General features: G+C 36.1%; 1 pseudogene; it reads right to left on the bottom strand.

The window, feature by feature from the left end:
- Positions 1–274: 274 nt before the first annotated feature.
- The window catches only part of LOC132437169 (pyrroline-5-carboxylate reductase 3-like), a 39,002-nt pseudogene continuing 12,797 nt past the window's right edge, over positions 275–26,479 (bottom strand).

The following is a 26,479-nucleotide window of genomic DNA, read 5'->3' on the forward strand; positions in this document are numbered from 1 at the left end:
TCACAGCTGGTGGGTGGAAGGAAGGGTCTCCAGCACTCGGTCCTGCGTAGGATAGGGAGGCCCCCATGAGCCCTGGGCTGCAGGCAGCCTGCCCCCACCCAAGTTCCTGCTTAGGGCCCCAAGTTCCTGGCTTTCCTGGTCTGTTTGTCCCTTCATGGGTATGCTAAAGAACCAAATCCTGCAGTCAATTGGATGCCAGGCGAGGGGACCCTCCAGGACTCTTGACCAAGGGAAGGGTCGTCAGGACCAGCTCCACCTGCCATTTACCAGGAGCTTAGAGTCTGTGGAGGGGGATCACATCCAGCTGTGTTCCCTGCTGGCCAGGATCCGTCCTCCACCCATCCTCCCAGACCTCAAGCACCTCCTCCACTGGCCTGCAGGCTGCAAGGAACCTGAGTCCTCCGGAAAGCGTCAGGGAGGGAGGAGGGGAGGGGGCGGTACTTGGGGGGGGCCGTGGTCCACGCCCAGCGCCTGCGCCCTTCTTCCTGCTGCTCGCCCCGCCCTGCTCCGGCACGTCGAGCTCGTGGATGGCGGTGCCGCACAGCGTGCGCGCATGAATCTGCAGCTGAGCCGGCTGCTGCCGCTTCCGTAGAAGCATCTTGGCTGTCCGCCAGGGTCTAAGCAGCAAGGCGGTGGGCCAGGCCACTGGGCATGCTCAGCTCGATGGCACCTTCGGCCAAGGCCTCAGGAGGCGCACACAGAGGCCACGCCGCTGCTCCTGAGGCGGGTGAGGACGTCCACGGGGGCCTGGGACACCTCCTCCCCCGGCCCGCAGGCCCCCATTAGGGTCCGCAGGAGCCGGGGCTTGTTGCTCCTGGAGTGGCGGCCCTGCTTCCCCACCACGGCCCCCTCCTAGGCTACTCAGAGCAGGTTGGACGAGCCTACCGGCAGCACTCGCGGGGTCTGGGGCAGCAGCTCCTCCAGGTGCTGCGAGAGACCCCGGCGCCCACGGACATCAGCCTGTGCTCGCGGTGACCACGGGAGCCGTGTCCGCCAGGCCGGCCTGCAGGATGTCGGGTTGGTGGCAATGGGAGCAGCTCTGCAGCACCTCCCGGCTGGAATGGGTGGTCTGGCAGCCAGGGGCTGGGAAGCGGCTGAGGTTCCTGTCTGTCTGCGTGCTGGTCAGTGCGGGCTGAGCCTCGGCTTTTCCTGTTCGGATGAGGGCCCCGCCGTGTGGCCCACGGCGAGGAAGCCAGGCGCCGCGGGACAGGACTCCTCCGCCACCACTGCGCCCAGTCCAAGAGTCGTCAATATCTGATCTGAATGGTAAGTTCTGAGAAATTCTAGTCGGTTATTGCATCAGGTTTTGTCTCTTCTGTGTTCTTACCTACATCTTCACGTTCTATATCCCCTTTTAGAAGAATTTGGAAACTTAGCATCTGTCGTGCGTTTCTCTTATTCTCTCTTTATTTGTGCAGACTTCTTATAAAAAATCCTCGGTTCTGCGTCGTCCATTCGTTCTTCGAGGGTCTTGTTTGCTTTTCATGCCATCTATTTGACTTTATTCAATAGTGTCTTTCCCAAAACCTCTAAGGGATTTATATTCATGATTGTTCTCCTTTCGTGTGACCCCTTTATCTCTGTGATATTTATAATGATTATTTGAATGTCTTTTTATGATTTTCTAGTAACTTTTTAGTGGGAGTCAATTTCTTTCTTTTATGTACTTTTGTTTTTGTAAATATTTCTGATGGTGTGTTTATTTTCTATGAAATGATTCCCTGATATTTTCCTAGGTAAGTTTTGCTTTTTGGCTTATAACTTATTTTTTAATTTGAATTTTATTTTATTTTATTTTTTGTACAGCAGGTTCTTATTGGTTATCTATTTTATACATATTAGCATATATATGTCAATCCCAATCTCCCAGTTCATCCCACCACCACCACCCCCTGCCACTTTTCCCCCTTGTGTCCATACGTTTGTTCTCTACATCTGTGTCTCTATTTCTGCCTTGCAAACCAGTTCATCTGTGCTGGTTTTCTAGATTCCACATATATGAGTTAATATACAATATTTGGTTTTCTGTTTCTGACTTGCTTCACTCTGTATGACAGTCTGTAGATCCATCCACATCTCTACAAATGACCCAAATTTCGTTCCTTGTTATGGCTGACTAATATTCCATTGTATATATGTACCACATCTTCCTTATCCATTTGTCTGTTGATGGGCATTTAGGTTGCTTCCATGACCTGGCTATTGTAAACAGTGCTGCAGTGAACATTGGGGTGCATGTGTCTTTTTGAATTATGGTTTCTCTGGGTATATGCCCAGCAGTGGGATTGCTGGGTCATATGGTAGTTCTATTTTTAGTTTTTTAAGGAACCTCCGTACTGTTCTCCATAGTGGCTGTATCAGTTTACATTCCCACCAACAGTGCAAGAGTGTTCCCTTTTCTCCACACCCTCTCCAGCATTTGTTGTTTGCAGATTTTCTGAGGATAACTGGCTTATACTTCTAATCTTGGTTTACAATTATGGTTTTCCTTCTCCTTCATTCTTTTAGCCACGTCTCAATTTTTTTTTTGTTTCTAATAGTATTTTTATTTCTTTTTATTTTTTTTAACATCTTTATTGGAGTATAATTGCTTTACAATGGTGTGTTACTTTCTGCTATATAACAAAGTGAATCAGCTATACATATACATATATCCCCATATCCCCTCCCTCTTGCGTCTCCCTCCCACCCTCCCTATCCCACCCCTCTAGGTGGTCACAAAGCACCGAGTAGATATCCCTGTGCGATGCGGCTGCTTCCCACTAGCTATCTGTTTTACATTTGGTACTGTATATATGCCCATGCCACTGTGTCACTTCATCCCAGCTTACCCTTCCCCCTCCCTGTGTCCTCAAGTCCATTCTCTACATCTGTGTATTCCTGTCCTGCCTCTAGGTCCATCAAAACCATTTTTTTTTTTTAAATTCCATATGTATGTGTTAGCATACGGTATTTGTTTTTCTCTTTCTGACTTACTTCACTCTGTATGACAGATTCTAGGTCCATCCACCTCACCACAAATAACTCAATTTCGTTTATTTATATGGTTGAGTAATAGTCCATTGTATATATGTGCCACATCTTCTTTATCTATTCATCTGTCGATGGACACTTAGGTTGCTTCCATGTCCTGACTATTGTAAATAGTGCTGCAATGAACACTGTGGTACATGACTTTTTTTGAATTATTGTTTTCCCAGTGTATATGTCCAGTACTGGGATTGCTGTGTCATATGGTAGTTCAATTTTTAGTTTTATAAGGAACCTCCATACTGTTTTACATAGTGGCTATATCAATTTACATTCCCACCAACAGTGCAAGAGGGTTCCCTTTTCTCCACATCCTCTCCAGCATTTATTGTTTGTAGGTTTTCTGATGATGACTGGCTTATACTTCTAATCTTGGCTTCCAATTGTGGCTTTCCTTCTCCTTCATTCTTTTAGGCACATCTCAATTTTTTTTTTCTCAGTTTCTAATAGTATTTTTATTATGACATACTCTATTATGTCATAGAGTGTTCTGCCTATGTTTTCCTCTAAGAGTTTTATAGTGTCTGGCCTTACATTTAGGTCTTTGATCAATTTTGAGTTTATTTTTGTGTATGGTGTTAGGGAGTGTTCTAATTCATTCTTTTACATGTAGCTGTCCAGTTTTCCCAGCACCACTTATTGAAGAGGCTGTCTTTTCTCCATTGAATATTCTTGCCTCCTTTATCAAACATAAGGTGTTTGATATGTACATGGGTTTATCTCTGAGCTTTCTATCCTGTTCCATTTATCCATATTTCTGTTTTTGTGCCAGCACCATACTGTCTTGATTACTGTAGCTGTGTAATATAGTCTGAAGTCACAGAGCATGATTCCTCCAGCCCCATTTTTCCTTCTCAAGATTGCTTTGGCTATTCGGGGTCTTTTGTGTTCCCATACAAATTGTGATTTTTTTTGTTCTAGTTCTGTGAAAAATGCCATTTGTAGTTTGATAGGGATTGCTTTGAATCTGTAGATTGCTTTGGGTAGCATAGTCATTTTCACAGTGTTGATTCTTCCAATCCAAGAACATGGTATGTCTCTCCATCTGTTTGTATCATCTTTAATTTCTTTCATCAGTGTCTTATAGTTTTCTGCATACAGGTCTTTTGTCTCCTTTGGTAGGTTTATTCCTAGGTATTTTATTCTTTCTGTTGCAGTGGTAAATGGGAGTGTTTCCTTAATTTCTCTTTCAGATTTTTCATCGTTAGTGTATAGGAATGCAAGAAATTTCTGTGCATTAATTTGGTATCCTGCTACTTTACCAAATTCATTGATTAGCTCTAGTAAATTTCTGGTACCATCTTTAGGATCTGAGGCCTTTAGTTTTCTGGTAGCATGTCATCTGCAGACAGTGACAGCTTTACTTCTTTTCCGATTTGGATTCCTTTTCTTCTCTGATTGCTGTGGCTAAAACTTCCAAAACTATGTTGAGTAATAGTGGTGAGAGTGGGCAACCTTGTCTTCTTCCTGATCTTAGTGGAAATTTTCAGTTTTCCACCTTTGAGAATGATGCTGGCTGTGGGTTTGTCATATATGGCCTTATTATGTTGAGGTAATTCCCTCTATGCCTACTCTCTGAGGGTTTTGATCATAAATGGGTGTTGAATTTTGTCAAAAGCTTTTTCTGCATCTATTGAGATGATCATATGGTTTTTCTCCTTCACTTTGTTAATATGGTGTATCATATTGATTGATTTGCATATATTGAAGAATTCTTACATTCCTGGGATAAACCCCACTTGACCATGGAGTGTAATCCCTTTAATGTGCTGTTGGATTCTGTTTGCTAGTATTTTGTTGAGGATTTTTGCATCTATGTTCATCAGTGATATTGGCCTGGAGTTTTTTTGTGTGTGTGTGACATCTTTGTCTGGTTTTGGTATCAGGGTGATGGTGGCCTCGTAGAATGAGTTTGGGAGTGTTCCTCCCTCTGCTATATTTTGGAAGTGCTTGAGAAGTATAAGTGTTAGCTCTTCTCTAAATGTTTGATAGAATTTGCCTGTGAAGCCATCTGGTCCTGGACTTTTGTTTGTTGGAAGATTTTTATCACAGTTTCGATTTCAGTGCTTGTGATTGGTCTGTTTATATTTTCTGTTTCTTCCTGTTTCAGTCTTGGAAGATTGTGCTTTTCTAAGAATTTGTCCATTTCTTCCAGGTTGTCCACTTTATTGGCATATAGTTCCTTGTAGTAATATCTCATGATCCTTTGTATTTCGACAGTGTCAGTTGTTACTTCTCCTTTTTCATTTCTAATTCTATTGATTTGAATCTTCTCCCTTTTTTTCTTGATGAGTCTGGCTAATGGTTTATCAATTTTGTTTACCTTCTCAAAGAACCAGCTTTTGGTTTTATTAATCTTTGCTATTGTTTCCTCATTTCTTTTTCATTTATTTCTGATCTGATCTTTATAATTTCTTTCCTTCTGCTAACTTTGGGTTTTGTTTGTTCTTCTTTCTCTAATTGCTTTAGGTGTAAGGTTAGGTTGTTTATTTGAGATGTTTTATACCAAAATTTTAACTGAAGCTATTTAAATCTTTTAAATGAATTCATTTAAAATATTTTATTTTCTATTAGAGCAAAGTGATCACCCTAATAATTGCACATACGTTTATAATTAAATAGTACATTAAATGTGCATATTAAACTATATCTATATGCCTGAAAAAATATCAAATATAAATGAAAGATCTGGCATCATGTTTGTTTACACCCCTCTGAGGGGAAAAGTGGACTACAGTAGCTTTAAGAGTTATTCACTTTCTTTTGTAGTGGACTACAGATGTACCTGGATAAACAGAAGGAGATGGCAAGTTAATAATGTTCAGCAGGATAGGGGAAAACAAGGATGAATCCATTAACTATAAAATGGTCAGCTAACCCCAGTACTTAGTAGTAATATGAAACCATCATCAAATAAGTTTGCAATAACTAAGAAAAACATAAAATACTAAGAAGAAATAGCATGGTTCTGTGAAAAGGAAAAGCAAAATTAAATGCAAGGTTTATTTCAGTGAATTGTGCTCATTAATTTAATATTTCACAACTTAAAACCAAAGTTTACCAACCACAATGGTTTGAATATTGACGAAACATCTGCCAAGCCAGGCAGATAGTAGGTGCTCCATAATGTTAACTCGTGTGGTACTGATGGTGACACTGATGATGAGGATGCTCTTCTACACCCTCCTCTGTGCTTTGTACTCCTGTGTCCCAATGTATCTCAGTGGCCTGATGTTGCTCCTGGATTTCCTGTTGTTTACTTTTTTTCTGTTCACTCATTCTTTTTTTTTTTTCTTTTGCGCTATGCGGGCCTCTCACTGTTGTGGCCTCTCCTGTTGTGGAGCACAGGCTCCAGACACGCAGGCTCAGTGGCCATGGCTCACGGGCCCAGCCCCTCCGCGGCATGTGGGATCTTCCCGGACCGGGGCACGAACCCGTGTCCCCTGCATCAGCAGGCGGACTCTCAACCACTGCGCCACCAGGGAAGCCCTCAATTTCTTATGTTGTGTTTTTGAATTATTATGCATTTATTAGTTTTAATATATATTTTCTAATGTTTCTATAGCTCCAATGGGAAGGCAGAAATTTTATTATATGTTTAGTCCATTATCTTGAAATTTTAAATAGTATTAACATTTGAGTGAAGGTTGTTTTCAATAAAATAAATATACATATTCTTATATATTATGTTTTATTATAATCCTAAGAAATACTTTAATAATAAATTTATGACTATACAATTGCTACAAACATTTTCTATTGTACTTCACTTAAAATAAGTGCTTGGATGATTTTGCTCTTACAGTTTACTAAACCCAAAGGTTTGATCACATTTTGGCCTATAGTGTCTTCCAATATTTATAATGGGACTCTGGATCAGGGGCCAGAGAGGCTGGCATCTCTTGCTTTAGCATCTTCTACATTGCCAATGTGAATAAATGTAAACTAGGAAGGTGATAGCATCAGGAAATGAATTAAAAAACAAACAAATTATGTAAAAAGTAGAAAGAATGCCTCTGTATATGTGATATAATGGTGAATCACAGTTATATTTCAATTTATACTAATATCAGTCTCATTTTCTTGGACATGAAATCTCATGGTGAAGAATGCCAGATATGGCCACTGTAAATGACACAGGGGTTCATAAGAGAATATTTTGCAGAATTATACACTATCCTAGAATTACCATGTTCTTCTTAAAACATTTATTATCCTGAAAAGACAGTGGAACTAAGCTGAGCTTATAAATTACACTGGCATAAAGGGAAAATGGGCTCTGAGAAATAGTGTAGCACTACTACAAGAATTTCATCCAGAAAACCTTCAGAGGATGGAAACACAAGCAAACAGGAAATGAATGCTTTTTATTCTGATAGTCTACTGCATCGTGATGAGTAAAAGGCATTGCTACTGATAACCCTGAACAGCATCCTATGAACATCAAAATAAATACACCAGAAAGTTTATGACCAGAATAAAGTAAATGGTTCTGCCAAAATAATGGTGAAAAAAAGAAGGTGACTGATACAGCAGGAAGGCAGGGTAGATGGACCTTCATTCTCTTTCAATTCCTTCCCTTCATGGTCACTGCTGAAAACCTGAGTCAAAAAGCTAAGCACTAGATCCACCAGAGGACACACAGCAGAAGCAAGAAGAACTACCGTTCTTCAGCCTGTGGAACAAAAACCACATTCACAGAAAGATAGACAAAATGAAAAGGCAGAGGACTATGTACCAGATGAAGGAACAAGGTAAAACTCCAGAAAAACAACTAAATGAAGTGGAGATAGGCAACCTTCCTGAAAAAGAATTCAAAATATTGTTAGTGAAGATGATCCAGGACCTCAGAAAAAGAATGGAGGCAAAGATCGAGAAGATGCAGGAAATGTTTAACCAAGATCTAGAAGAATTAAAGAACAAACAAACAGAGGTGAATAACACAATAACTGAAATGAAAAATACACTAGAAGGAATCAATAACAGAATAACTGAGGCAGAAGAACGGATAAGTGACCTGGAAGACAGAATGGTGGAATTCACTGCTGTGGAAGAGAATAAAGAAAAAAGAATGAAAAGAAATGAAGACAGCATAAGAGACCTCTGGGACAACGTTAAACACCACAACATTTGCATTATAGGGGTCCCAGAAGGAGAAGAGAGAGAGAAACGACCCGAGAAAAAATTCGAAGAGATTATAGTCGAAAACTTCCCTAACATGGGAAAGGAAATAGCCACCCAAGTCCAGGAAGCACAGAGAGTCCCATACAGGATAAACCCAAGGAGAAACACAGTGAGACACATAGTAATCAAATTGACAAAAATTAAAGACAAAGAAAAATTATTGAAAGCAACAAGGAAAAAACAACAAATAATATACAAGGGAACTCCCCTAAGGTTAACAGCTGATTTCTCAGCAGAAACTCTACAAGCCAGAAGGGAGTGGCATGATATATTTAAAGTGATGACAGGGAAGAACCTACAACCAAGATTACTCTACCTGGCAAGGATCTCATTTAGATTCCACGGAGAAATCAAAAGCTTTAAAGTCAAGCAAATACTAAGAGAATTCAGCACCACCAAACTAGCTCTCCAAAAAATGCTAAAGGAACTTCTCTAAGTGGGAAACACAAGAGAAGAGAAGGACCTACAAAAACAAACCCATAACAATTAAGAAAATGGTAATACATACATATTGATAATTATCTTAAATGTGAATGGATTAAATGCTGCAACCAGAAGACACAGGCTTGCTGAATGGATACAAAAACAAGACCCATATATATACTGTCTACAAGAGACCCACTTCAAACCTAGGGACACATACAGACTGAAAGTGAGGGGATGGAATGCAAAGGGAAATCAAAAGAAAGCTGGAGTAGCAATTCTAATATCAGACAAAATATACCTTAAAATAAATACTGTTCAAAGAGACAAAGAAGGACACTACATAATGATCAAGGGGTCAATCCAAGAAGAAGATATAACAATTATAAATATATGTGCACCCAACATAGGAGCACCTCAGTATGTAAGGCAACTGCTAACCTCTATAAAAGAGAAAATCAACAGTAACACAATAATAGTGGGGGACATTAATACCTCACTTACGGTGATGGACACATCATCCAGACAGAAAATTAATAAGGAAACACAAGCTTTAAATGACACAATAGACCAGAAAGATTTAATTGATATTTATAGAATATTCCATCCAAAAACAGCAGATTACATGTTCTTCTGAATTGCACATGGAACATCCTCCAGGATAGATCACATCTTGGGTCACAAATCAAGCCTCGGTAAATTTAAGAAAACTGAAATCATATCAAGCATGTTTTACAACCACAACACTATGAGATTAGAAATCAATTACAAGGGAAAAAAACGTAAAAAACACAGACACATGGAGGCTAAACAATATATTACTAAATAACCAAGAGATCACTGAAGAAATCAAAGAGGAAATCAAAAAATACCTAGAGACAAATGACAATGAAAACACGCTGATCCAAAACTTCTGGGATGCAGCAAAAGCAGTTCTAAGAAGGCAGTTTATAGCAATACAATCTTACCTCAAGAAACAAGAAAAATCTCAAAAAACAATCTAATCTTACACCAAAATGAACTAGAGAAAGAAGAACAAACAAAACCCAAACTTAGTAGAAGGAAAGAAATCATAAAGATCAGATCAGAAATCAATGAAATAGAAATAAAACAATAGCAAAGATCAGTAAAACTAAAAGCTGATTCTTTGAGAAGATAAACAAAATTGATAAATCTTTAGCCAGACTCATCAAGAAAACGAGGGAGTGGACTCAAATCAATAAAATTAGAAATGAAAAAGGAGAAGTTACAATGGACACTGCAGAAATAAAAAACATCATAAGAGACTACTACAAGCAACTCTATACCAATAAAATGGACAACCTGTAAGAAATGGACAAATTCTTAGAAAAGCACTACCTTCTGAGACTGAACCAGAAAGAAATAGAAAGTATAAACAGACCAATCACAAGCACTGAAATTGAAACTGATTAAAAATCTTCCAACAAACAAAAGTCCAGGACCAGATGGCTTCGCAAGTGAATTCTATCAAACATTTAGAGAAGAGCTAACACCTATCCTTTTCAAAATCTTCCAAAAAACTGCAGAGGAAGGAATACTCCCAAACACATTCCACAAGGCTACCATCACCCTGATACCAAAACCAGACAGAGATAATACAAAAGAAGAAAATTACAGATCAATATCACTGATGAATATAGATGCAAAAATCCTCAACAAAATACTAGCAAACAGAATCCAACAACACATTAAAAGGATCATACACCATGATCGAGTGGGATTTATCCCAGGGAATCCAGGATTCTTCAACGTGTGCAAATCAATCAATGTGATACACCATATTAACAAATTGAAGAATAAGAACCATATGATCATCTCAATAGATGCAGAAAAAGCTTTTGAGAAAATTCAACACCCATTTATGATAAAAACTCTCCAGAAAGTGGGCATAGAGGGTTCCTACCTCAATATTATAAAAGCCAAACTCACAGCAAACATCATTCTCAATGGTGAAAAACTGAAAGCATTTCCTTTAAGATCAGGAATAAGACAAGGATGTCCACTCTCGCCACTGTTATTCAACATAGTTTTGGAAGTCCTAGCCACAGCAATCAGAGAAGAAAAAGAAATAAAAGGAATCCAAGTCGGAAAAGAAGAAGTAAAAGTGTCACTGTTTGCAGATGACATGATACTATACATAGAGAATCCTAAAGGTGCCACCAGAAAACTGCTAGAGCTAATCAATGAATTTGGAAAAGTTGCAGGATGCAAAATTAATGCCCAGAAATCTCCTGCATTCCTATACACTAACAACAAAAGATCAGAAGGAGAAATTAAGGAAACAAACCCATTCACCATTGCAACAAAAAGAATAAAATTCCCAGGAATAAACCTACCAGAGGAGGTAAAACACCTGTAGTCAGAAAACTGTAAGACACTGATGAAAGAAATCAAAGATCACATAAACAGATGGAGAGATATACGATGTTCTTGGATTGGAAGAATCAATATTGTGAAAATGATTATACTGCCCAAAGCCAACTACCGATTCAATGCAATCCATATTAAATTACCAGTGGCATTTTTTTTTTACAGAACTAGAACAAAATGTCTTAAAATTTGTATGGAGACACAAAAGACCCTGAATAGCCAAAGCAGTCTTGAGGGAAAAAAACGTAGCTGGAGGAATCAGACTCCCTGACTTCAGACTGTACTACAAAGCTACAGTCATCAAGACAATACAGTACTAGCACAAAAACAGAAATATAGGTCAGTGGAACAGAATAGAAAGACCAGAGATAAACCCACACATCTCTGGTCAACTAATCTATGGCAAAGGAGGCAAGGATATACAATGGAGAAAAGACAGTCTCTTCAATAAGTGGTGCTGGGAAAACTGGACAGCTATATGTAAAGAATGAAATTCGAACACTCCCTAACACCATACACAAAAATAAACTCAAAATCGCTTAAAGACCAAATGTAAGACCAGATAGAGTAAAACATAGGAAGAACATTCTTTGACACATAAATCACAGCAAAGTCTTTTTGGACCCACCTCCTAGAGTAATGGAAATAAAAACATAAACAAATGGGACCTAATAAAACTTAAAAGCTTTTCACAGCAAAGGAAACTACAAACAAGATGAAAAGACAGCCATCAGAATGGGAGAAAATATTTGCAAATGAATCAATGGACAAAGGATTAATTTTCAAAATATATGAACAACTCAAGCAGCTCACTATTAATAACAACCCAATCAAAAAATGGGCGGAAAACCTAAATAGACATTTCTCCAAAGAAGGCATACAGATGGCCACAAAGCACATGGAAAGCTGCTCAACATCACTAATTATTAGAGAAATGTAAATCAAAACTACAATGACGTATCACTGCACACCAGTTAGAATGGGCATCATCAGAAAATCTACAAACAACAAATGTTGGAGAGGGTGTGGAGAAAAGGGAACCCTCTTGCACTGTTGGTGGGAATGTAAATTGATACAGCCACTATGGAGAACAGTACGGAGGTTCCTTAAAAAACTAAAAATAAAATTACCATATGACCCAGCAATCCCACTACTGGGCATATACCCAGAGAAACCATAATTCAAAAAAGACACATGCACCCCAGTGTTCATTGTAGCACTGTTTACAATAGCCAGGTCATGGAAGCAACCTAAATGCCCATTGACAGGCGAATGTATAAAGATGTGGTACATATATTACTCAGCCATAGAAAGGAACGAATTTGGGTCATTTGTAGAGATGTGGATGGATCTAGAGACTGTCATACAGAGTGAAGTAAGTCAGAAAGAGAAAAACAGATACCGTATATTAACTCATATATGTGGAATCTAGAAAAACTGTACAGATGAACTGGTTTGCAAGGCAGAAATAGAGACACAGATGTAGAGAACAAACATGTGGACACCAAGGTGGGAAAGTGGCAGGAGGGGGTGGTGGTGGTGTGATGAACTGGGAGATTGGGATTGACATGTGTACACTAATATGTATAAAATAGATAACTAGTAAGAGCCTGCTGCGTAAAAAGGAAATAAATAAAATTAAATAATAATAATAAAAAAAGAATCTAAACTCCAATCACCACTTGCTCAATAAACAAACAAGGAAGCAAGTGAATTGGTGCGGAATAGGAAAGATTGGATGCATTGTTCACAGACCTGAAACAGAATTGATGGAGCCAGGAATGTAGGTGATATTTTTACAATTGGAAGGGTATAGCTGTTTAGTAATTTTGTTCTCACTTCACTTACTGCATGGAACTTAGAATTGTTTCTCTTTTAATAGAATATTTGGGAAAAGACTAGATGCTTTCTGCCAAGTGAAGCTTGCTATTGCACATAGTAGATAGACCTCAGAAGACCTGGGTGGGATCCCAGATGTGCTTTCACTTGCTGTGGATACTGGAATAACGAATTAAATCTCTCTAAGGCTCAATTTCCCCAATTAGAAAAAAGGGTAGTAGAAATACGACCCTATAATGTTTTGAGGATTATGAAGATGGGCTTATTGCCATTCCTGGCCTGTGTATTAAATCTTTCCCTGTAGTTTCTCTCAACTATACATTGCATGTCAACTTCTCTGATAATAAGTAGCCATTTGAACATCCTATGACTTGCTTTCCAGACTTATTAGTATTCATTTTCATGTTATGAATTTAATATTCTTTGCTTATTTCCCTATTCATCCCAATTCCAAAAAGAGATTCATTTGACTACTTTTAAATAGACTTTTTCCTGCTTGATCAATTAGCTGTAATTCTCTACTGTGTTCAGAATTGAAAGATTATACTGCCTTTGATATTGGAGAGACTTTTAAAGATTTTTAATATCTTTGAAAAATAAATGTTTAAGAAAGTTAGAGTTATTTTGAGTTGAAATCCCAAGTCCTACTACTATTTAGAGCCCCAAAGTGAGATTTTTTTTTCCCTATCGTTAATTTTGGATGAAAACATTTATTTCAGCAAAATGAATTTTCTTCAATATTCAAACCATTGTGGTTGGTAAACTTTGGTTTTAAGTTGTGAAATATTAAATTAATGAGCACAATTCACTGAAATAAACCTTGCATTTAATTTTGCTTTTCCTTTTCACAGAACCATGCTATTTCTTCTTAGTATTTTATGTTTTTCTTAGTTACTGCAAACTTATTTGATGATGGTTTCATATTACTACTAAGTACTGGGGTTAGCTGACCATTTTATAGTTAATGGATTCATCCTTGTTTTCCCCTATCCTGCTGAACATTATTAACTTGCCATCTCCTTCTGTTTATCCAGGTACATCTGTAGTCCACTACAAAAGAAAGTGAATAGCTCTTAAAGCTATTGTACTCCACTTTTCCCCTCAGAGGGGTGTAAACAAACATGATGCCAGATCTTTCATTTATATTTGATATTTTTTCAGGCATATAGATATAGTTTAATATGCACATTTAATGTACTATTTAATTATAAACGTATGTGCAATTATTAGGGTGATCACTTTGCTCTAATAGAAAATAAAATATTTCAAATGAATTCCTTTAAAAGATTTAAATAGCTTCAGTTAAAATTTTGGTATAAAATTTTACTGGTTTAATGCTCTTTTATTAGAGAAAAGAACAAACTATATTTTTTTAATGGTCTGGCTTGGCTTCATTTCATTGTCTTATTTTCTTTTTCCAGAAGTTTAATATGAATTAGCAAGATACAGTTATCTTTGCGTATTTCCTTAGAGTTAACAGAGTTTCTTAAACCATTGAGTTGATGCATCTCGTCAATGTAGGGAAACTTGTAGCTACTATCTCTTCAAATATTGCTTTTTCCCATTCTTTCCTCCTCTCTCCATGGGACTAGAGTATCATTAATTTAGAACTATTAACTGTGTTCCACGTATTTCTTTTGTTACTACCGTTCTCTTTTCTTCCTGTATTTTAGTTTTGATATATTTTTAGATTTGTGTCCTCTTCCCTAATCCTCCCTTACTGTGTTCAGTTTGTTTTTAAGTCAATCCAATTATTAATTTCAGATATTTCATTTTTCATGTCTAGAATGTCTATTTGATTCTTTTTTTATAGAGTTAAACCTACCATTGAAATTTTCTAACTTTTCATCTACTTGATGTTTTCTATTTATTTTCTCAAGCATATTAATCACGGTTAAAGTCCCTGTCTGTCAACTGCAATATGTATTTCCAGTGTCTGTTTTATTTCATTTTAGTCATTCTGTTTCATTTAGTTCATTTCATTTTATTTCCTTTAGGTTATGTATTTCTGATATTTAGCACATCTTTCAAATTTCTATTGATTGTTGGACATTGTGGATAAAACCTAAAGAGGTTCTTGTTGATGGTTAATTTTCCTTTTGGCTGGCAGATAGAATACTGGTAGAAGAACTTGATCCTGTTAAGAATTGGTTTTCTCAAGATTGCTTTGGCTATTCGGGGTCTTTTGTGTTTCCATACAAATTGTAAAATTTTTTGTTCTAGTTCTGTGAAAAATGCCATTGGTAGTGTGATAGGGATTGCACTGAATCTGTAGATCGCTTTGGGTAATATAGTCATTTTCACAGTGTTGACAGGGGACGAAGTGAGAGAGTGGCATGGACATATATACACTACCAAATGCAAAATAGATAGCTAGTGGGAAGCAACCGCATAGCACAGGGAGATCTGCTCGGTGCTTTGTGTCCACCTAGAGAGGTGGGATAGGGAGGGTGGGAGGGAGTCCCAAGAGTGAGGAGATATGGGGATATATGTATATGTATAGCTGACTCACTTTGTTATACAGCAGAAACTAACACACCATTGTAAAGCAATTATACGCTAATTAAAAAAAAAAAAAAAGAGTTGTTTTTAGGCTTTGTTAGAGCTGACCTATTTCAGTTTTGTCCTTACTCCAAAGGTATGCCCCTTACTCTGGATTTTGGTTCTTAGTCCTAAAATGTAAACTTTATTCCAATTCCTAGCCCTTTAAGATTTCAGCTGAAATCCTGAGGTGTTAACCAAGGTCATTCCACCTTGCTGGAGTTTAAATTCCAGAATCTTTGCTCAACAGGCACGGCTGCTGAAATCACTGCTCAGCTCACTAATATTACAAATGTTTTCTATTGGGTCATTGGAGTCATGCCCCGTGAGAGTACAATTTAGAACCTCACCAGTGATTTTAGGAACATTAGATGCAGATTCGTGGGCTACTTCTCTACTGGTCTGTTTTTTGAGGGGGATATTGCCTGGCAAGTCCCAGACCATTTGCCAGGCCTGAACACTATGCTCTTTCTACTGAGACTGCTGCTTTTGCTTGGGCTTTATTTTATTGATTTGATTTGGAAAATGCCCTCAGATAAAAAGCTGTGGTGAATGCAGAGCTCAAAACATGTGCTTCTGTTTTCTAAAAAAGTATAACTTCTCCATTTTTTCCAGATAGCACTGCAGGAGTGTTAGTCAGATTCAAGCTACATTGTAATAGTAGGTGGAGCAAAAATTACTTGTGTGGATAGTTGATACACTAATAAATAATTATTTTCAATACATTTTATACATTTTCCTGCTGTACTTATTCTGATATTACGTTCATAAACACTTTGCTTTTGTAGAGCTTAATTGTGAGATATACTTTTGCTTTTTAGTCACAAACTCTAGTATGTATAGCAATTTATGCTTAATTTCACTTTTTAAAGGTGATATGTATTTAAATTTGTTTACTTAGGCTTAAAGACTCATATAAAGTTGATGAAATCATGGGCAAAATTGTGCTTCCAATGCCACATAATTGCTAACCTTCTCGAATTGGAACAAAAATGAAGTACAATTCTGCCTTAGAATTCTTAAAAAAAAAATAAAAAGAACCAATACTACCTGCCAAAGTATGACTCTCCACCTAGGCCATGAAACACACCTGCTGATGAATAAATTCACCTTTGAGATGGATTGTTCTGCCCTCATTGTTTGTGAATTAGGCTGTACATGGTATATGGCTTACAAAATTACTTGTAAGGTATTTGTTTATTGAAGAGATTTAATGTCCACAGAGAACACCCACACTCAGGATTGTAGGTGGTATACATTTTATCCCATAATGGATTTGAATGTGTTATTGGAATTGATTAGCATAGTGAGTGTTGTTGGTCATTGAAATGCTTGCTGATTTTTAATAAAAAGACATTTTGGCTCATAAACCAAAAAATCTTTGTACAAATATTTGTTTTGAAATATTTCCCTTCACATTCTTCCATCTCATGCTTTCATCCAAATAACAAGCAATATAGTGAAATGGGAAAATGACTTAAATTATAATCAAGTTATATGTATAATATATATGATTACATATAAAATATGTCTATATATTTGTCTTTCTATCTGTATACTCACATATATGTAGCTACATACACATACAAATATTTATACCTCTGTCAATATATAACTTCAATATGACCTTGTTCATTTGTTTGGAAGTTCAAAATATGTTTCTACTTTCTGGCTACATTTCTCTTTATATATTAATATTTGCATAAGTTCCCATATTCCCTTTTTTGACAGATTTCTTCTGTTCTACATAGAGCCAATACTTAGGGAAAATACCAAGTACTCAGCATGTTACTTATAGTAGTTAATCCTGAAGTCCTGGTCACTGTCCCTCACCACTTAGCCAGAACTAAAGTGAGACATCTCAAGCCTAGATGATGCTCCCACCATTACCAGTGGGTGGTTGCTCTAGACAGATCCACTGTGTGGGTGCGCTAAGGTTGGAGTGAGTTCATTAACTTTCTATTTTATTTTGACATCCATGATCCTTATTTTTAGGGTATAAAATAGAACCAGGGAAAACTATACATAGACACATGTATTAATAACTTTAATAAAAAAGAAAGAAGCCACTGTTATACACATGTAACTCACACTTTTTATCTAAATGGCAAACTATATGTTACACGTATATAACAGTTGGCTTTTTCTTTTGCAATAGAATTATTTTTGGAAGTTGTATCCTGTAGCCTTAATGAGGACAATAGTCCCTAGGATCATATTTGATTCTCATATTTAATCCTGTTTTCCCAAATAACCTTTGGATTGAATGTGAAGGTCACAAAACCAAGAAATATTTTATCAAGGGAATGAACTTACCTGAACAAAATACATCATAATACTTTAGTCAAATTTTCTCTCTGAGTAACTGTGTTCATTTCTAAAACTGAGCCATGCACAGTTGCATTCATTAGTTGTTGAATTCCAGAGTGGTGGAGGAGGTATAGTCATGAATGCATTTCCATGAGGATGGCTCAGGTGAATACTGAAAATGTAGATCTGATCTGTTTACCTCAAAGAAAATATTATGACATAACATCTCATAATTTCAAACAGATTGCTATTTTTTAATGATGAACATTTCTGTTTTTGAACATTTTCTTTGATGAAACATTTCTAGTTTTTGATTACATCGTCATATTACCTATATTGTAGCTACTTGAAAATCTAAGGCAACATTCTAATGAATATTTGTGCAAGCACATAATAAGCGTTATGTATCAATTTTTGGGATTTTGGTTGTTAATGTAATGCTATTACTAACAGAATGTGTGAAAATGTGAATTGCCATTGATACTAAATATCAAAGAAATTAGGACCATAATTGGCATTATCAAGGAATAATTATTATTCATTACCAAAGTCTTTAAATAAGTTAGAGTATATGACAAGTGATTTTAATTAAAAAAATTTTTTTGAGTATAGTTGATTTACAATGTTGTGTTTAATTTCTGTTGTACAGCAAAGTGACTCATTTATACATATATATATCATATATATATACTTTTTCATATTCTTTTCCATTCTGGTTTATCACAGGATGTTGAATATTGTTCTCTGTGCTATGCAGTAGGACCTTGTTGTTTATCCATCCTATATATAATAGTTTGCATCTGCTAATCCCAAACTCCCACTCCTTTCCTCCCCCTCACTCTCCCCCTGGCAACCACAAGTCTGTTCTCTATATCTGTGGGTCTGTTTTTGTTCTGTAGGTATGTTAATTTGTGTCATATTTTAGATTCCACATATAAGTGATACCATGTGGTATTTGTCTTTCTCTTTCTGACTTACTTCGCTTAGTATGATAATCTCTAGGTCCATCCATTGTTGCTGCAAATGGCATATTTCATTCTTTTTAATGGTCGAGCAATATTCCATTGTGTGTGTGAGTGTATGTGTGTGTGTGTATCTCACATCTTCTTTATCCATACATCTGTCAATGGACATTTAGGTGGTTTCCACGTCTTGGCTATTGTAAATAGTGTTGCTATGAACATAGGGGTGCATGTGTCTTTTCAAATTATAGTTTTGTCTGCATATATGCCCAGGAGTGAGATTGCTGGGTCATGTGGCAACTCTATTTTGAGTTTTTTGAGGAACCTCCATACTGTTTTCCATAGTGGCTGCACCAATTTACATTCCCACCAACACTGTAAGAGGGTTCCCTTTTCTCCACACCCTCTCCAGCATTTATTATTTGTAGACATTTTAATGATGGCCATTCTGAGGTGGTATGAGGTGGTACCTCATTGTAGTTTTGATTTGCATTTCTCTAATGATTAGTGATGATGAGCATCTTTTCATGTGCCTATTGGCCATCTGTCTTCTTTGGAGAAATGTCTGTTTAGGTTTTCTGCCCATTTTTTGATTGGGTTATGTACTGTTATTTCTTTCACTGAAGTATGTAAATATTAATTTAAATTAACTTAAAAAATCAATTTCTACAAATTCCACTGAAATAAGTGATAAAATAAACAACAGTATAAAAGGATGTGAGATCATCATAACAAATGTGTTTTGCATGCTGTTCTTAACTACTTGACTTTTATGAATAAAAGAACTTTTTCAAAGCATTTTCCATGTCTTCAAATGCCTTAAAATAGAGTAAGTGAATATAAAAAACTTATTTTTCCATATGTTTTATTGCTTTGTTTTTAAGGATAGGAATGTAATTATTCAGAGAGCCTTGGTTGTTAGCATTTTAACTAAGTTGTAGAACCAAAACTAAAAATATTTTTTAGTAAGTGTGATGTGAGGTGATTTTAATAAACTCCTACTGCATTGTCTGCACATGGTTCTTATCTAGGTATCACTTTCTAAACCAGACCGTGAAGGGTTGTCTTAAAATTTCCTTCATTAACAATCAAATATGAACTTCTTATTTCCAGTGCAGCCGGTAAAGAGCCTGAAAGTTGTCACTCTAGAAAGTAAACAGAAAGTAAAAAAAGCTGAACAGACTGAAAAATGAACAACTCTTCTTAGATCTATCAGAGAAATTAGGTCATAGGGCAAACTATTGCCCCCCCCCCCCCCCCCCCCCCCCCCGCAAATTGGAGAGACATACAGGAGAATATAGGAAATCATAACTCAACAGAAACCCATGAGCAGAATCCTCTGCAGGAGCCCTTGCCAGATTCCTTTTTACCCAGTACATCAGACCTGGCTTTCAAGAAAAAAATACTAAGAGGCATAAAATAGTTTGAAAAATCAGAGCAAAGAAAGACTCTGATACAGCAGAGGTGTTGGAATTACCAGACCAGGAATTTAAAACAACTGTGTTTAATATGCTAAGGGCTCAAATGGATAAAGTAGACAGCATGAAGAACAGATGGACAATGGAAGCACAGAGATGTAAATTCTAAGAAAGAATGAAAAGAAATGCTTAAGGTCCAAAACATTGTAACAGAAATGAAGAATACCTTTGATACGCTCATTGCTAGACGAGGCATCACTGAAGAAATAATGTCTAGCTTGGGGATATATCAATAGAAACTTCCTAAATTGAAAAACAAAGAGAAAAAAGACTGGACCCCCCCCACCCCCACCAAACCCCCCAGAATATCCAAGAAGTGCAGGATAATTACAAAAGGTGTAACATACATGTAATGGGAATACCAGAAGAGAAAGAGAAAGGAATGGAAGCAATATTTGAAACAATAATGATTGAAAATTTTCCCAAATTAATGACACCAAACTACAGACCCAGGAAGGTCAGAGTACGGCAAGCAAGATAAATATGGAGAAAAATGACACCTACGCATATCATAGTCAAACTTGAGAAAATCAAGCATAAAGAAAAAATCTTGAAGTAAGCCAGAGGAACCTATACAGGAGCAAAAATAGAGTTACACCTAATTTTTCCTCAGTAATCATGTAAGCAGGTGAGCAAACAGATAAAGTATTGAGAGAAGAAAAAACTACTAACCTAGAATTGTGTACCCTGTGAAATTAGTCTTCAAAACAGAAGGAGGAATAAAGATTTTACAGAGATAAACATCAAGATAATTTCTTGCCATTAGACTTGACCTTCAACAAGTGTAAAAGAAGTTCTTTAGAGTGAAGGAAGTTGATATAGGTAAAAAAATCAGATCTACATAAAAAAGCAGGAGCATCAGAAAAGAAATGAGTGAATATTAAATAAGAGTTTTTACTTTTCTTATTCTTTTTTTTCTTATTCTTAAATGATCCAAGAAATAATTAACTATTCAAAAATAATAATGGCAACAATGTGTTTAATTATGTATGCTTATTTTTACATATATACACATTTGTGTATGTATGCCTAAGTATATATGTATGTTTATGTATAAGTGAAATAAAGGATACAAAGGATGGCAGAGAGGAATTAAGGTTACTTTGTTTCTATAAGGTATTAGCACAACCTATGAAATAGTATAGTGTTATGTGAAAGTGGACTTGGATTAGTTGTAAATGTATGATGCAAACTCTAGGGCAACCAGTGAAAAAAGTAAAAATTATACAGAAGTATAATTTATATGCTAAGAAAGGAGAGAAAATGAAAGCATATTTAATGCTCATTTAAAAGTAAATAAGTAAGAAAAAGAGTAGAAGACGAAAATAGGAACAAAGATCAAGAGCAATATATAGAAAATATCAATAGTAACAAATATGGTAGATTGTAATCCAGCTATATCACTAATCACTTGAAGTGTCAGTTATCTAAACATACCTATTAAAAGACAGATTGTCAGAGTGGATGAAAAAACATGACCCAACTGTAGATTGTTTACAAGAGTTCTACTTTAAAGACATATATAGATTAAAAGTAAATAGATGGAGAAAAATATACCATGATAATACTGATCAAAAAGATAAAAGCAGAGAGAATACTACCTAATTCATTTTATGAGGCCAGAATTACCCAAATACAGGCATACTTTGGAGATATTGTTCATTGGTTCCAGACCACCACAATAAAGTGAATATGACAGTAAAGTGAGTCACATAAATTTTTTTGGTTTCCTAGTGCATATAAAAGTTACATTCACACTATTCTGTAGTCTATTAAATGTACAATAGCATTATGTCTTAACAATGTACATATTTTAATTAGAGAATAATTTATTGCTAAAAACTGCTAACCATCATCTGAGCCTTCAGCAAGTCATATTGGTAACATCAAAGATCACTGATCACAGATCACCATAACAAATATAATGATAATGAAAAAGTTTGAAATACTGAGTGAATTACCAAACTGACACAAAGACACAAAGTGAGCAAATGTGGCTGGAAAAATGGTAATAGACTTGCTTGATTCAGGGTTGCTGCAAGTCTTCAAATTGTAATAAACGCAGTATCTGAAAGCACAGTAAAACAAAGCACAATAAAATGAGGTTTGACTGTACCAAAACCAAAGTCATTTCAAGAAAGGAAACTATAGACCAGTATATCTCATGAACATAGATGTAAAAATCCTCACCAAAATATTAGCAAAGGAAATCCAGCAACATAAAATGAATTTTACAACACAGCCAAGAAGGATTTATCCCAGGTATGCAAGGTTGGTTCACCATTCAAAAATCAGTACTTAAGTGTAAATCTAACAAAGTATATTCAAGATCTATATGGGAAAAGCTATAAAACTTTGATGAATGAAATGAAAAACTGACCTACAGATTTACAACAATCCTAATCAAGATCCCAGCAAGTTATATGGTGGATATTGACAAACTGATTCTAAAGTTTATATGGAGAAGCAAAAGACCCAGAATAGCCAACAGAATTTTGAAAGACAAGAGCAAAGTCAGAAGACTGTTACTACCCAATTTAATGATTAGTGTAAAGCTACTGTAATCAAGACAGGATGGTATTGGTGAAAGAATACACAAATATATAAATGAAACAGAATAGCGCCTGGAAATGTACCCACATAAATACAGTCAAATAATTTTTGACAAAGTTATAAAGACAACACAGTGGAGTAAAGGTAATCTTTTCAACAAATGGTGCTGGAACTACTAGACATCTACATGCCAAAAAAATAAAATAAAATCTATAAACAGACATTGTACACTTTGCAAATTAAATCAAGTGATCATAGACTTAAATGTCAGAAGATAACATAGGAGAAAACTTAGATGACGTTGTGTATGGTGGTGACATTTTAGGTACAACACCAAAAGTGTGATCCACGAAAGAAAGAAATTTATGAAGATTAAAGACTTATGCTCTGTGAGAGAGAATGTCAAGAAAATAAGGCAGGCCAGAGTGGAAGAAAACATTTGCAAAAGACACATCTGATAAAGGACTGTTATCCAAAATATATAAAAACCTTAAAACTGAATAAGAAAACAAACAACCCAGTTAATAAATGAGCCAAAAATCTTAACAGATACCTCACCAGAGAAGATATATAGATGGCACGTAAGCATGTGAAAATGTTACATATTATAGGTCATCAGAAAAATGCAAATTAAAACAACGAGATGCCAATACCCACCTATTAGAATGGCCAGAATCAGCACACTGACAACACCAAATGTTGGCAAGACTGTAGAGCAACAAGAATTCTCTTTCATTGCTGATGGGAATGTAAAATGGCAGAGACACTTTCGAAGACAATTTGGTGGTTTCTTACAAATTTAAATATTCTCAACATATAATCCAGTAATCACACTCCTTGGAATTTACTCAAAGGAATTGAAAACACGTCTACATAAAAACCTGCACACAATTATTTACAGCAGCTTTATTCATAATTACCAATAGCTGGAAGCATCCAAGATGTGCTTCAAGTAGGTGAATGAAAAATAAACTATGGTACACCAGATAATGTAATATTATTCAGTGCTAAATGAAATGAGCTATCAAGCCATGAAAAGACTTGGAGGAACTTAAATGTATATTACAAGTGAAAGAAGCCAATCTAAAATTGTTACACACTGTATGATTCCAACAAAATGACATTCTGGAAAAGACAAAACTATGGAGACCAAAAAAAGACAAGTGGTTATCAGGGACTGAGGAGAAGGGAGGGATGAAAACAGAGGATATTTAGGACAATATAGTATTCTGTATTACACTACAATATTAGATACATGTCATTATACATTTGTTAAAACTCAGAATATACAACACCAAAAGTGAATCCTAATATCAACTATGAACCTTGGACGATAACAATGTGTTAGTGTAGGTTGACTGTAACAAATGTACTGCTGTAATGTAAGATGTTAGTAGTGGGGAAGGTTGTTTGTATATGGGGGCTGAGGGTATGTGGGAACTCTGTAGTTTCTGCTCAATGGCTCTGAAGAATCAAGTTAATTAATTTTTTTAAAGAATCTTTTTTTTTTTTTAAATACATGGACTCCCATATTATTTATTTATTTATTTATTTTTGGCTGTGTTGGGTCTTCGTTTCTGTGCGAGGGCTTTCTCTATTTGCGGCAAGCGGGGCCACTGTTCATCACGGTGTGCGGACCTCTCACTATCGCGGCCTCTCTTGTTGCGGAGCACAGGCTCCAGATGCACAGGCTCAGTAGTTGTGGCTCACGGGCCTAGTTGCTCCGCGGCATGTGGAATCTTCCCAGACCAGGGCTCAAACCCATGTCCCCTGCATTGGCAAGCAGATTCTCAACCACTGTGCCACCAGGGAAGCCCCAAGAATCTTTTTTATATTTAAAATTTTATGTAGTTTAATCTAACATCCAAGATTATACTTCATAATCAGATTCTAGAACATATCACTTAAAAATAATAACAAACCCCACAAAAGCAACATCAGTCAAACAAATCAATAAAGGAATCCTTTTTAAATAAAGGAAGGTGCTATCATTTTACTCTTCTGTCTCTTAAGAAAACTGAGACATAGTAAATAAGTCATGTGATGAAGTTTCATAATGGATACATAAATGGTTATTACCTTTTTATAATACCCTGTGGAATAACTGAACTTGGGAAAATTACCTTTTTCTTTTAAACGCTGGTAATTTTTGTGGTAAATTGGGCCTTTTAAAGTCAAATACAGTTGGCCCTCTGTATCCATGGGTTTAACCAACTAAGGATAAAAAATATTCAAAAAGAAAATCCAGAAGTTTCCAAAGAGCAAAACTTGAATTCGCTGTGCATCAGCAAATATTTACATTGTATTTACAACACAGCATTTATATTATATTAGCTATTATAAGTAATCTAGAGATGATTTAAAGTATATGAGAGGATGTGTACCGATTATAGGCAAATGCTATGTCATTTATAGAAGGGACTTGAGCGTCCATAGCTTTAGGTATCTGCTGGGCGTTGGGGTGTCCTGGAACCAGTCCTTCCCCCATGGATACAATAATAAAAAATATGAGTCTAATTTTGTTTGTGATCTTGGTAAAAGTTTAAGAAAAAGATTATGATTGATCTAACCCTCAACTTTTAGATTTGAGTTTGTACCTGTTACTCAAAATAAAATTTAGGAATTTTTAATCTATCTATACTAAAGTGACCATGGAGAATCAGTAGAAGTTGACCAATAAAATGTGAATATTAAAAGCTCCACATCCTGTATCACATATTTTGGCCACAGGTCATGCCTGAGAAACACTTGAATTTTTCAGGGATCATAAGACACTTATAAATGGCATCTATTATTTGGAACATGTTAAGTTCAATTTGGTGCTAAAGTATGGTGACAAAGAAATAATTTTGTCACATTTAATATATAAAATTAAAATTTACTCAGTATTCATTAAAGGTTTACTGATTTAAAATTTACCTCAAAATCAATAGTCATCGGTATTTAATAATTTGTTTTTGAGGCATTTGTATAGACTTTTTCAATATAATAATTATCAGTTTTCATGAATAAACCCAAACATGCTGTAGCTAAATTTTTAAAAATGAATATTGTTCTTTTCATGAAAATAATGAAAACCAGACATATTTAGTGACATAACTGGTAGTTGAATGTAAAATACACTACCAGAAAACAAAAGAAAAATTCTGATGCTTAGTTTGTTGTAAACATAATTACTTTTGTTCAAACAAATGATGAACAAAAGCAGCAGAATTGATGCAGTGCCAAATACTGCTCTTTCTCAAAATGAAAATAATATTTTACAAAAAGAAATTACATATTCTAGGCTGTGCTCAACTCTAGCTGTGATAATGTCAGTTACCCATATGGAGTAGACCAAAAGAAATGTGTTTTCTCTTTGTTGTTGTTTTTGTTTCTAATTTGAAAGATAAAAGTTCACTCATAACATAGGAAGGCATATGTCACTTTCAAAAAGCCCAGGCTCTGACTTTTCAATGCCAAAACAATTGGTTGAAAATGAATGATATAGCTAATTAACTAGCTGTTTCATGTGTATGAACTCAAACTACCTGTCGAATTGGTTGACTCAACTCATTGCTTTTATTTCTGCTGTATAAGTAAAGCTTTAAAAAAAAAAATCACTGGGTACCACAATGAAGATATTTCAACCCCCAGCATAACTAAATTAGAAAAAGAAGGCACAGTGGGTTTTTTTTTTGTATAGCCAGCCAAGCTCCATGTGTGCCATGATCTCCATTATTAAAAGTGTGTATGTATTTTGAGTATCACCATGATTTTGGTGCTTAC

The sequence above is a fragment of the Delphinus delphis genome, chromosome 14 (assembly GCF_949987515.2).
Source record: "Delphinus delphis chromosome 14, mDelDel1.2, whole genome shotgun sequence".
NCBI lineage: Eukaryota > Metazoa > Chordata > Mammalia > Artiodactyla > Delphinidae > Delphinus > Delphinus delphis.